This window comes from Chroicocephalus ridibundus, chromosome 4, assembly GCF_963924245.1.
Source record: "Chroicocephalus ridibundus chromosome 4, bChrRid1.1, whole genome shotgun sequence".
In the NCBI taxonomy this organism is placed as follows: Eukaryota; Metazoa; Chordata; class Aves; order Charadriiformes; family Laridae; genus Chroicocephalus; species Chroicocephalus ridibundus.
Window position 1 is genome coordinate 20,382,184 of NC_086287.1, and position 12,054 is coordinate 20,394,237.

The window sequence follows — 12,054 nt, forward strand, 5'->3', positions numbered from 1 at the left end:
CATACAAACACCATCCCCACATACACACACGCTTTTAAAAACCACCTGTATGTTTAAAATGCTGTCCATTGTCCACAAGTTTCTTCCCAGGAAAGACTCATCTACTGGGCAGACATGTACAGATTGCACCATCATCACTCACTGCCAGGGCAACTATGAATAATGCCACACTTTATTTTTTCATATTTATTAAAGCAAATAAATATATAAATCACAGCTCCCATTCTGTTTTCTGTGATGGGCCATAAATTCCTCTGTCATCAATTGATTTATTTGTCATCAGCAACCTTGCTCTGACTTACATTCTCCCAGTGAGGATCCAGCAGTAACAAATCTATGCCATATGGAGAATTCACTTGTTTAGACGAGACGCAACTTGTCACCACCTCTATCATAAACATAATATACCTTTAAACACAAAAGGACTGCAAACCTCAGCAATGAAGGGAGAGCCACAATCGGTTAAAGGCAGATCCTAGATAGGCAAATTAAAAGGGCTCCTTCCAGTTTCACTAAAAACAGTGAAGCAACATTTTAATGAAAGAGTGTTCGTTAGAACTGGAAACACTTAACATCCTGGTATGCAGCAATACCAGGGATACAATTAAAGCCTGCTGCAGCCTCTCGGTTTTCTACTCTTAAATGCAAATACATCAGTCCAGCACAAAGCCTGTTCCAAGCTTAGGAGACATTAGACCAGTGCAGTTACTCAACACCACTCCAGGACTGCCTTTCATGCACCAGGTGCCCTGTCAGCACAGGGTAAGTTGAAACAGCCTTTGGCACAGCTCTGAGGAAAAAAGGAGCTTCCTTTGCCTGACACAAAAAAGAGACCACAGCAGGATATAACACGGATGCAGACAAGTCCATCTGACCTGGTACAAATAACATGAAGGGGAACAGCCTGCCTTAACTGATGGAAGCCTAATGCATACGACACTACTAACATCCCAGACACCCAAAGTACAGCATATTCCGTAGCAGAAAAGCTTTAAGCAGTGAATTCAGTTGTGGCTGCCAAGGGTATGCAGGCTTACATAGGACCACAGTACACTAGTCCAAGGAAAGCACCATGCAGACATGCTATATACATCATCCTCTCTTGCTTTGCTACTATCAGGGGACCGTGGTGAAGTTCTCTGCTGAAAAGGGGGTTGTAGGAAAGGAGCTTCCCCATGAACAGAGAGGTGTTAGCAGAGGGCAAGGCTACTGGTCCAAGAAGGAATCGTAATGCATTGGAGGAGGAGTTAATTTGGGGTGGGGTACTCTGAGCCTATTATGCACTTTCAACCAGAAGGAAAGGATTCACTAGACCTAGGCAAAGCTGGCTTGCAATAAAGAGATACAAAATGAAGGGACCGTATTAAAGTGAGATGGGGAAAGGGATAGATCAATCAGAGTCCAAGGCAGCTACGGGAAACAATTTGTGGTGTGAAGGAACAGGATGGGGGAAAGGAGCAGCTGAAGATCACAATAAGTAGAAAAGTGTGAAGGCTTGCAAGAGGACACTCATCCTGCAGAAGACAGAAAACTTGTAAGTCAACACTATCCACAAAAGCGATCAGGAGATTCTTTGCTTCTATAGTCTTGATGATACGACAACTTCTTTGCAAATGTCTGAAGCAACAAAACTAGTAATTCCTCTACTGTCCAATCTTTGTGCTGAAACATAAACTTACTCTTTAGAGCTACCTCTACTTTTTCTTGTTCTTCTCTTTTTTCCTTCTTAAGCACCTTAGACAAACAAGAAATGGCTCAAAAGTGATGAGTTGGGAATCGTATTTAACCAAAGAGTCATTAAACATCGGTACACTGAACAATGCTCTTTGAAACACGGAGCCGTAATTATTTTCCTCCTTTGAATAAGTCACAGCAGATAAAGATGAAAGGCCTACTGCATTTTCAGGAAATTTATTACTACTTACTTAGTGCACAACTTAAGGTATTGAAAATGGCTAGAGTCAGGAAGTTTTAAAGCGTGTGCTCTCAAAAGCAGAGCCACTTAAAACTGCCTTTTGCACATTTCACACTAAAATAAAAGTGTACTCCATGGGTTATTGATTTATTCTGGCCAACTGCAACTTTAGAGAACGTGTCTCATTATAAAATGCTCGTGGATGTTCTCCTAGTTCGTGGTTCATTTACAGATTATTATAGCACTGTTACTTCATACATCAGTGCTTCATAATAAACAAAAGTGTTGCCCTGGAGGGGCTTCAGTTTAATCGACATTTCTTCCAGTCACTGTCTGTTTGAAGATGGTGAGAAACTGCAGGAACTCCCTCAGGGACAACAGGCTTACAAGGGCACCCCATCAATTTTATGAAAGCCCACACATCAACTTGCCCATGTGAGGCCAAATGATGAGTTCTCCTCCCAGTAAGAGGACTTGTAAGGCTACAGTGTGTCTCATAACTTACCTATTTCTTTGAAAGCTAAGATTCACGAGGTAATTTCAAGCACACAAATCGCTGAAAGTGAAACATCCCATTTGACAGATGTCACACCACCAGCTCACATTTGACCTGAGCTCCCAAACTGACTAGGTTTATGGTTCACAAATTCTTGAGATTATTCTCCAAAAGCAATTTTAAGCTTTTTCACTAATGTCAACACAGTGCAGGGTACTGCTGGAGATGAGGGAGTTTTAATGCTTTTTAGCTGGTAGGGATCGCCACTGAGAACTACTGCACAGGTGCAGTCTGTGATTCCTGTTCCTGCATGCTGGGATACCAGGAGTGGTGCTGGTATGTGCCATCTCTCCTGAGCACAGCAGGGAGATAAGGCCCAGAGAGATTTTACCTAGGGTTATAAATTGTGGTGGGGACGGACCACATGTCCCCAAGGAAAAAGCCACCCCAGTTGACACGCTCTGTGATCTAGGGCAAGACATCTCTGTAAAATTAGAGCAAGAGACTCAATCACCTTTTGTTAAGTGTTTTTACAGCCTTAGACAACAGGCATTACATAAATATGAAGGATTCATTCTATAATTAACATATGCACTGTCCTATAAAAGCACTTCACACCACTAAAAGCCTAAAGAGTGCACCTGGACAATTATTTTTACATCACTGCAGGGTTTTTAAATTTCACCCTGTTGAATTTCCAGTGAAAGCACTCCTCCCATACCCGTTCTGTATTTAATTTTAGTTGTGGTTTAAGTGCTATTTCTAAGATGCAATAAATTTGAAAGTTACGTGGCTATCTACCATACAACAGCATAATTCATGTAAAAAATAAATCCAAAAAAATTATAAATTCCAAATTACCCAGTTGGAAACCACAGTTGAAAACAGAACACAGGACACCCTCACAGGTCCCTGTAGATACGTGTTGCATTGGAGCCACAGCAAATAAGCATGTATTTTATGGAACAAAACAAACAGCAGCTTGTAATATACATCTCGGACAGCAAAGTCCCCGAACTCCTAATTTTCTCCCATGATCCAACTGCTGCAGCCAGCTCTAGCAGAGTTTAGACTGAAATACAAAAAACTGCATCAAAAGAAATAATGAAAACTAGCATCAAACTATAAAGTGATGAGGCCCTTGTTCTTCAAGCCTCTTTGGGAGCTTTCCCAAAGTACTCCCATGACTGCTGGTCTGAAAGACAGGTGGTGTTTTTTTAACTGTTCACCTGCCTCACAGCCCTCTTTTACATGCAGTTTAGCAAGAGTGGATACATGCAGGCCAGCTGCATAGTTGCCTAAGTTGTATTACATCCAAAATCATCTAGCAGTAGCATTCGAAAAAGTCAGGGGAAAACGCAGATTTTTATTCAAACCTCTCCACAGTTTTTATATCAATATACAGTTGACACGTGTGTGTGCACACCCAAAGCACTGCTGAAGGTGAGGGTTGGAAAGGTCTGAAGAGATTTCTGTCAAGCTCCTCGACAATGTAAACAGAGGTACATGGGAGAGATCATATACTAAAACTGTGTACTCAAATAACAGCAGGAAAAGCAAATGCTTGTCCTAGAACACCACCAAGGAACTTCAAGTGTCCTTTGTAGCTCCATTTAAGGGTCTGAAATTGAGCACCAGAAACGTGGCCACAGAAATCACCATTACTTACATTCACTACGTCTGTGCCTTTTACATATACATCATCTCTAGCAACATACAAATGTCTTATATACATTAATTAACAACTTATTTTTGAAGAGCAGGAATGAGTGGAAAATTTCATAGAAATGCCTTCTCCCTATGCATCCACTTTTCTCATGAGTCCATATATCCGCTCTCACTCCACTATGGTTGGATTCAAATAGTTTAAACACAGCTTCCAGTGATGCCACATCATGTGCTAAGTGTTACATTGAGCAGCCAGAAGTAAAGGCATAAAGAAGAGGAGGAGAAGAAGGAAGAGATGCCACTTGGCCAGAAAATGAGCCAGGAATCAGATGCCAGCCAGGGAAACAAACTGACTTCTGCTGAAGAGGGCTGTGTTTTTTTATTAAAAGATTTAAAAAGCAGATTGTCTGGCTGAAAAATGAACAGGTGGTGACTCCACTTAAATTCTGTTTTGAAGCACAGCTCAGGTTCAAGAACAAATAGAAATGATTGCTGAACTGTAAAAACATAGCATCATCATCGTCATCAGTTATACCCATCTTCGCCTTATAGTTACACCCAGACATGGTGACACGGGGAAGTCTGCTGCGGCAGACAGATGTCTATAAAGAAAATCACAGACAATGACAGGTTGTGGCCTGATGCTAAATTTTACCGAGCTGGTCTCTTCATGAATTCAAATGGGCTTTAAAGAACATCTCTTTCCAAAACTCTTTGTATGTTTTTTCTTTACCAATACCCAATGGAGGGAGGAAGGAGCGAGGGATGGGGGCTCAGTGGCTGTGCTTTTCTTTGAACAGGACAATGCTATGGATCTACAGTCAGATTAGCAGTGGGGGAATTAATTTCAAAGTAATGACCCAAATGTCCAAGAGTAAGATTTAAGTGTCTTGCCAAAATCTTCCATTTAAAAACTAAGATTCCATGCAAACTGGATCGACTAGAGGAGGTTTTTGTCTTTAAACATCAGTTTGACCAGTTATGAAATAGGTGCCTAATGCATTATTCAGGAGATATACAGGTTGAATAAATCATAGAATCATAGAATCTTCATGGTTGGAAAGGACCTCTGAGATCATCAAGTCCAACCATACACACACAAAAAACAAAAAAAAAAAAACCAAAACCAACCCCTACAATCTCTGCCACTAGAGCATGCCCTGAAGTGACACATCTAGACGTTTCTTAAACACCTCTAGGGATGGTGACTCAACCACCTCCCTGGGCAGGCTGTCCCAGTGCCTGACCACTCTTTCAGTACAGTAATTCTTCCTAATATCTAATCGAAACCTCCCCTGCCGCAACTTCAGACCATTTCCTCTGGTCCTGTCTTTATTCACCTGGGAGAAGAGGCCAACACCCACCTTTCTACAACATCCCTTCAGGTAGTTGTAGAGGGCAATGAGGTCTCCCCTCAGCCTCCTCTTCTCCAAGCTAAACATGCCCAGCTCCCTCAGCCTCTCCTCGTACGACTTGGTCTCCAGACCCCTCACCAGCCTGGTAGCTCTCCTCTGGACATGCTCCAGCACCTCAGTGTCCCTCCTGTACAGAGGGGCCCAGAACTGAACACAGTACTCGAGGTGAGGCCTCACCAGTGCCGAGCACAGAGGCACGATCACTTCCCTACTCCTGCTGGCCACACTATTCCTGACACAAGCCAGAATGCTGTGGGCTGCCTTGGCCACCTGGGCACACTGCTGGCTCACGTTAAGCTGGCCGTCCACCAGCACCCCCATGTCCTTTTCTGCTGGGCAGCTTTCCAGCCACTCTTCCCCAAGCCTGTAGCGTTGTTTGGGGTTGTCGTGACCGAAATGCAGGACCTGGCACTTGGCCTTATTAAACCTCATACAGCTGGCCTTGGCCCATCAATCCAGCCTGTCCAGGTCCCTGTGTAGAGCCTTCCTACCCTCAAGCAGATCAACACTCCCACCTAGTTTGGTGTCATTTGCAAACTTACTGAGGAACACTATGCATGACAGACCAGCAGGCACTGAGTCCTTCTAACCACCAAGGGTCACTGTTGATTCACTCAGACAAGGAAACAGTGGGGAAAGTACTTTTGATTATAATAACAAGAAACTGACTTTGTCTGAGAAGGCCCTCTAATCCCCGAGATGCCTGTCAAGGCTTGATGATGCTGTTCTGGGGGACTTCCATGGCAATAGCACTCCTGACTGCAGGACAGGATGCAGGTTGGTTGCAGCTGTCCTTCAATTACAAATTTCTCCACAATCATTTACATCTCACTTCAGAACAAAGTGTGCTAGAAAGATCCTTAACTTACACGTGTCCACAGACACCACCAGCAACTTAGATATCTGACCTGTCACTCCCCATCAGCCATTAGCAAATCTCAACCTGGAATTGCTCTAGACTTTCATCTTTCTTTGCATGGGCTAAGGAGGTGGCACAGGACCCTCCTCTTTGTTGTCACAGATGAGGAAAATTCCCTGTCTTTTTCTTGGGAATAGCCTGCTGTTGGTTTCTGACCTTTTTGCTTCTTTTAGGATAGCTCTCAAAGCTCTGTCCACTGCGCTAATATCAGCTGATTTCACTACTCAGGCTAACATTATCTTCCTACTTGTTCAAAGAATTGCTATCATGTCATCATCTTATTTAACAAAGGAGGAAAAATGATTTTAAGCACCAATTTACACTATCTCAGGCCCTCTGTCTTCAAATGGCAGGGAGAGAGAAAGAACTTCAGTGTTAACAAGACAATATGCTAACGTACAGACTAGGGTGCTGCATTACCTCAGAAGGCAGCAGCACATCTTAAGTACATGTAGTATTTCAGGGTTTTTTTTTCTTTTTAAAAGGAACAGTGTGCAGCCAGAAACCACGCAAATATGACTGATTTACACACTCTGGAATAATCCAGCTGCTACACTGCAGCTTCGCACCTGCAACCCCATGATGCAGTCTGCAGAGGCGCTGCAAATGTTCATTAGGCTTTAGGATATCTCACACCTATGAAAAGTCCAGCTGCAGTGAGCTCACACCAGGCTGGGGAACTGGGGAGGATGCTCTGCAACCGCAGCTCCAGGTTGAGCCATACCAGGGTCTCGACACTGCAAAGGCGAGAGAAGCGTATGGGGGTACTCAGAGCTCTCACTGCTGTCAGTAAGACAGCATGTCAACCAGGGAAAGAAGTCAAACACCAGATATGGAGAGAGACAGGCAGATGAATGAAGACACAAGCATTTTTAAAAGCTTCTACAGGGCAGCGAGGACTGGGGGAAAAGCAAACTAAGATTTAAGAATAAATGGGGGCGCAGGAAATTGCAACTGTCTGGGCAAAGGCAGGCAGGGAAACTGATAAGAAAATACTGTATTTGATGGGGCCAGGAGACAAACTGTAGTTTGAAGGAACACAAAAGTTGTGAAGTGATCAAGGGCACAGGGACTGAAACAGAACTAAAGGGAAGGGGCCTGACACTGGCTGTAGCGCCACACTGGGAAGAGACAGGCTTGGAACAAGAATAATCTAGAAAGACAGGCAAAAGAGGTTGCTCTTGGGAAAACAGGCACATGCATAAATCCTGCACTCCAGTGAATATCTACCGCCTGACCAGGGTGAATGCTTCCTGAATGTTATTGCTTCTCTGCTGTCAACAAACTCGCGTGAAACCAACCTGCTGGCAAAGAGCTCTCAGTTCTATAAAGATGAAGAAATGACAGAATTTGTGTCTTATACTTCTGCTGATGTGAAGTCACTCATGTGGGCCTCCATCTCCACCAGAAGACAAGCGGCTACTTAGCTGCGGATAAAGGCAGGCAGCATCAGCCTTTAGGAAACCCGCTGCAGGAATTGGTGTTAGTGTAAATGCAGCCACCTGGGATTGTGTCAGTCAATCAGAAAGATTGGCTGGATGAATATTCAAAGCCCAACACTCAGAGGACAAGAGGTAACCAAGCCTCTTTTGCTGTACGTCTTTAGAAGGAATATGAAGGCAGCAAGCTATCTTTAACTCTTAAAATTAAATTACACATTAATTAATCACATTAAATATCCCCTGCAGATTTTAGCTATATCTTACATCACTTATTTGCATCTCTGTTGAAATAGGGGACAACTCACTTATGGGCACAAAAATCCCATTTACCCAAGATCAGCATGATAGCACCTTCATTTGAGATCATCCCTTACAAAAAGGTGCAGCACATTAACACTGGAGCTTCAGCACACAGCAAGTCCCTGCCCTTCACACTTTCGTGTGCTTCCTTAATGTCAAGATCCTCTATGGCCATTAATGGGAATGCTCATGAGAGGAAACCAGACCCATGAGTATGGATCGTATTGAGGCTTAGCTGAGGAAAATAAGGATGAGTCCTGGGGAGCCTGGGCCAAGCAACAGCATGATAAAACAAATACAGAAGTACAGTCTTGAAGATCAGTCTCTCATGCAGACTCACACCTGCAGTGTAAGTATTGAAACATTCGTCTCCAAAGAAAGCCAGCTGGCTACAACCTCATGTCCAGAAATGGAGTGAGGAGCTCTGGGTCAGCAGGCCTTCCCTCCTCTCAACTCCTGCTGTGGCATGTGGTCTGCAAACTCCTTCTCTGGGATTCAGAGTTGCTCAGTAACAAAACAGTGCTTGAAAAGCAGCTCTGAGCCTGACAGTTCAGCATAAACCTTCCTTTAGGAAACGACAAAATAAAATACAGGCAAGAAAAGAGAAAAGGCTTAATTAATTTGTATCCATATACTAACGGCAGATGATTAGCACCACGTAACAGTACAAGAAAGGCAGAGTATTTCTGACCTTCTGACAAGGTTGTAGTTGACCTCAAGCACAACAGACCTAAGTAAAGGAAGGGATAAATATTACTGTGGTTGTTACCACAAAGACTTGAAAGGCCGTAGTCAGCAGCACAGCAATACCCTGAAACATATGCTACTGAGGGACTGTCACCATAAAAGTTTCAGCAGTAAATATTGTCTCTGCAGTAGCAGAAACAGAAGATGTTTTGTGTTCACCGTCCAAATTGAATAAAAAAAACAACCAACAAATATCTTTTGTTAGGCTACATACATATACACACAAACACGCACACACTTAAATCTTTCATCAATTGGGAATGTTTCCAGCTTTTGATGCTGTGTCTTGAATTAACATTGCAGTTTCTCTCTCTCTGAGTTACCCCAAAGCTCTAACAGATTGTGCAGCGCTTGTATTAGCACCCACCTGGAATGAACAGAAGGGAAAGGTGGTGAGGGAAAGATGGCAAGGAGCATAGCAAGCCCACAGTGGTTTAGGTAATAACATAGAAAACAACTGAGGCCATTTGACTCTCTCACCAACTGTTGCCATTCAGCTTTAGCACGAGACTGAACTAAATTCTGCTTTCGCAGATATAAACATGCAACTCTTCATCTTCACTGTGAATGGTTCACATGCGCAGGAAAACAAAATTGAGCCCAGTGATACAGAACAGCTGTGCCAGCCACTCAAAGAAAACACCTGGCCACATAGTGCTGAAAGATACATTTGAAAAACATATCCACCATCATCCATCCAGTCCCATACTGCCTCAGCTGATCAACTGGTCTGTAACTGCCACGAGTTGGTTCTCAAAACACATCTGAAAACAGAAGATCAATGAAAATACAGGGTTGGTCAGCTTCTGCCTCTGCACCAACATTCATCAGCTGAAGCAAGTAAACACATGCCAGTCATTTTGTATAATAGAGTCACCTTAACAAAGCTTTATCAGAGCATCCATGTCTCTTGCTATCAAAATAAATACTGACAATCTGAACGCCCTTTATATAGCTACAGAGACATGAGCCTCTGACAGTATTTGATTCTGCTCATATTATCTCTTAAGCTTATTTTGGATTTTGCAACACATCTACACAAGAAATGCAAGTACCTGGCAACATCATCAGCTGTTCTGATGGACACTACCTTGCTGCTTTCTATGGAGGGAAGGGAGGAAGTGAAGAAGTCCCAGAAGTGACATTTGCTTTAAGTGTCTGCAGCAGTACGGCAATCTTCCTGATAAAAGCCAGTAAAATGTGCATCTACTTGGAAGAATGCAGGCTCAAGTCTCCACCTCCCACTGCAGACTACTTATAAAATTATGGTCCAGCATTTATTTATTTATTTGTAGTAATATGAGAGTGCTGAAACAGAAATGAATGGAAGAGTTCTACGTAACTTTGAGATCAGAAAAGCATTTTCTAAGGTTCCAGGAAAACAAAAACAAAACAAAACAAAGAAACAAACAAATAAAAAAAAAAGCAAACCAAAACCCAACCTACACATACCAGACTCCAGCCATACACCCTTCACTGCTTCTGTGTAATTTTGTATAAACATTCCGGTGGTGTTTAGGCAGTAGTTCACCAACTTGAACACAAAAAACTGCTGGTTGTCCAGAAAAACAGAACACAAACAGCATCTCTTTGCTATTCTGTTCCAGCATGTCTGCATCTTGTCTTTCCTTCTGTAAGATGCTTCTCCAGAGTAAATCAAACTCCAAGCTCCATTCAGCTCATAAACCTTCCACAAGATGATCAGCAAAGGCTTACGCATAACATGAGCCATTTTAACTAGTGGATCATGCCTGCTTTAGGACCACAATATCCCTAACGCATCTCCAGGTGATTAAGGTAAAGAAATTAGGAAGAGCCTCTTACTGAAATCCCTGTGAGAAACAAACGTATTGACCGCTCATTCGTTTATTCAGGGCCCTATGATGCAGACACATGCTCTTTCTAAATAAAACGATCGCCAGATCTGTTCATGAAGGCCTTGTATCAGCCATTGCAAACTGATAACTCTAAGCCATTTAAAGGTAAAATGCATCTGAACAAGCGAAATATGAGCATAAAATCTGCTGCCTGCTAAGCACAAGCCCCTGCTTCCCCAGAACTGTGTTTAGTGTTGCTTGAGGCAATACCTGTGCACACCAAGGTGGGAAAATGTCTATGCTTACTGAGTGCCTGTCAGAAAAAACTTACGGCTGGTTATCTCCTGGGCCAAATTCTGATTCGGAGAACTACAAAGCGAAAGTGATCAGCCAATATCCCAGATGATCTGTGAATGACAGAGATGATTATAAGTCCAGATAGACCCGGGGGAGCCATGTAAATGTATTACAAGCACCAAAATTTATATTAATGCCTGGAGCTGACAAGGTCTCTCTTCTTATTTAATTGCCCACTCATGACTAAGTTAAGTGAGTTCATATGGGACCATGAGGTAAAAATGAGTAGCTCTGTCTAGCCTCAACACTGAATGCAATACAACACTAATATAAAGAGCGAATCTCCCAAGCACAGATCACTATATTATCAAGCATCCACTGACAGCTAAAATAATTCAATTTAGGGCGGAAATACACCTTGCAGTGTATACGCTAATCTGGCGACGATCTTGCTAAGAAATTTGCTACTGAAACCTCTTCCTCTCCTCTCCTGACTAATGCAGTCTTGTGCTACTTAACATTTGTTTAAAATGCTGCTGTAGAGATTCCTCCCCATCTTAAAGCTACAATCATAATAACTCCTATGACACTCTCACTTGTTCTCAGCTACTTGTTTTAACACTTCCTGGGTCCTTCCTGGCTTATCACCACACTTACCCTCTATCACACACTGATCTCTCAGCTCCACTATACACAAATCAGACCATATCATTCAGCTGCAAAGCTCTTCAGGAACCGGGTTTGTCCTCTTTTCTCCCCTGGCAGTGTCTGTGCATATGAATACCTGTTAAAAATCCTCATGGCCTCCTCCTGGCATCAGAGATGTCATCAGGTAGAAAGGCAAAAAGTAACCACAAACAGCAACCTGTGAGTTGTTGGGTATCTATATCTATATATAGCGTACTCTTTTGCCATGTTTTCCCCGTTCTCTTGTCTTCTTCATATACATTTATTGCCTCTGACTTGACTGCAAGTTCTTTAGGGCAAGGACTCCTTGATAATAAACCTTTGTAATACATTATTGATGTCCATGTGGGC

General features: G+C 42.8%; 1 protein-coding gene across 7 annotated transcripts in view; it reads right to left on the reverse strand.

The window, feature by feature from the left end:
• The window catches only part of TSPAN4 (tetraspanin 4), a 471,022-nt gene that overhangs the window by 340,965 nt on the left and 118,003 nt on the right, over positions 1 to 12,054 (reverse strand). For 2 of the 7 annotated variants that reach the window (XM_063331346.1, XM_063331345.1), the window contains exon 3: positions 11,051 to 11,126. The exons of the other annotated variants lie outside the window; for them this stretch is intronic. The gene's annotated coding sequence lies outside the window, so the exon portion shown is untranslated. The remainder of the gene's footprint in view (positions 1 to 11,050; positions 11,127 to 12,054) is intronic. 7 annotated transcript variants of the gene reach the window in all.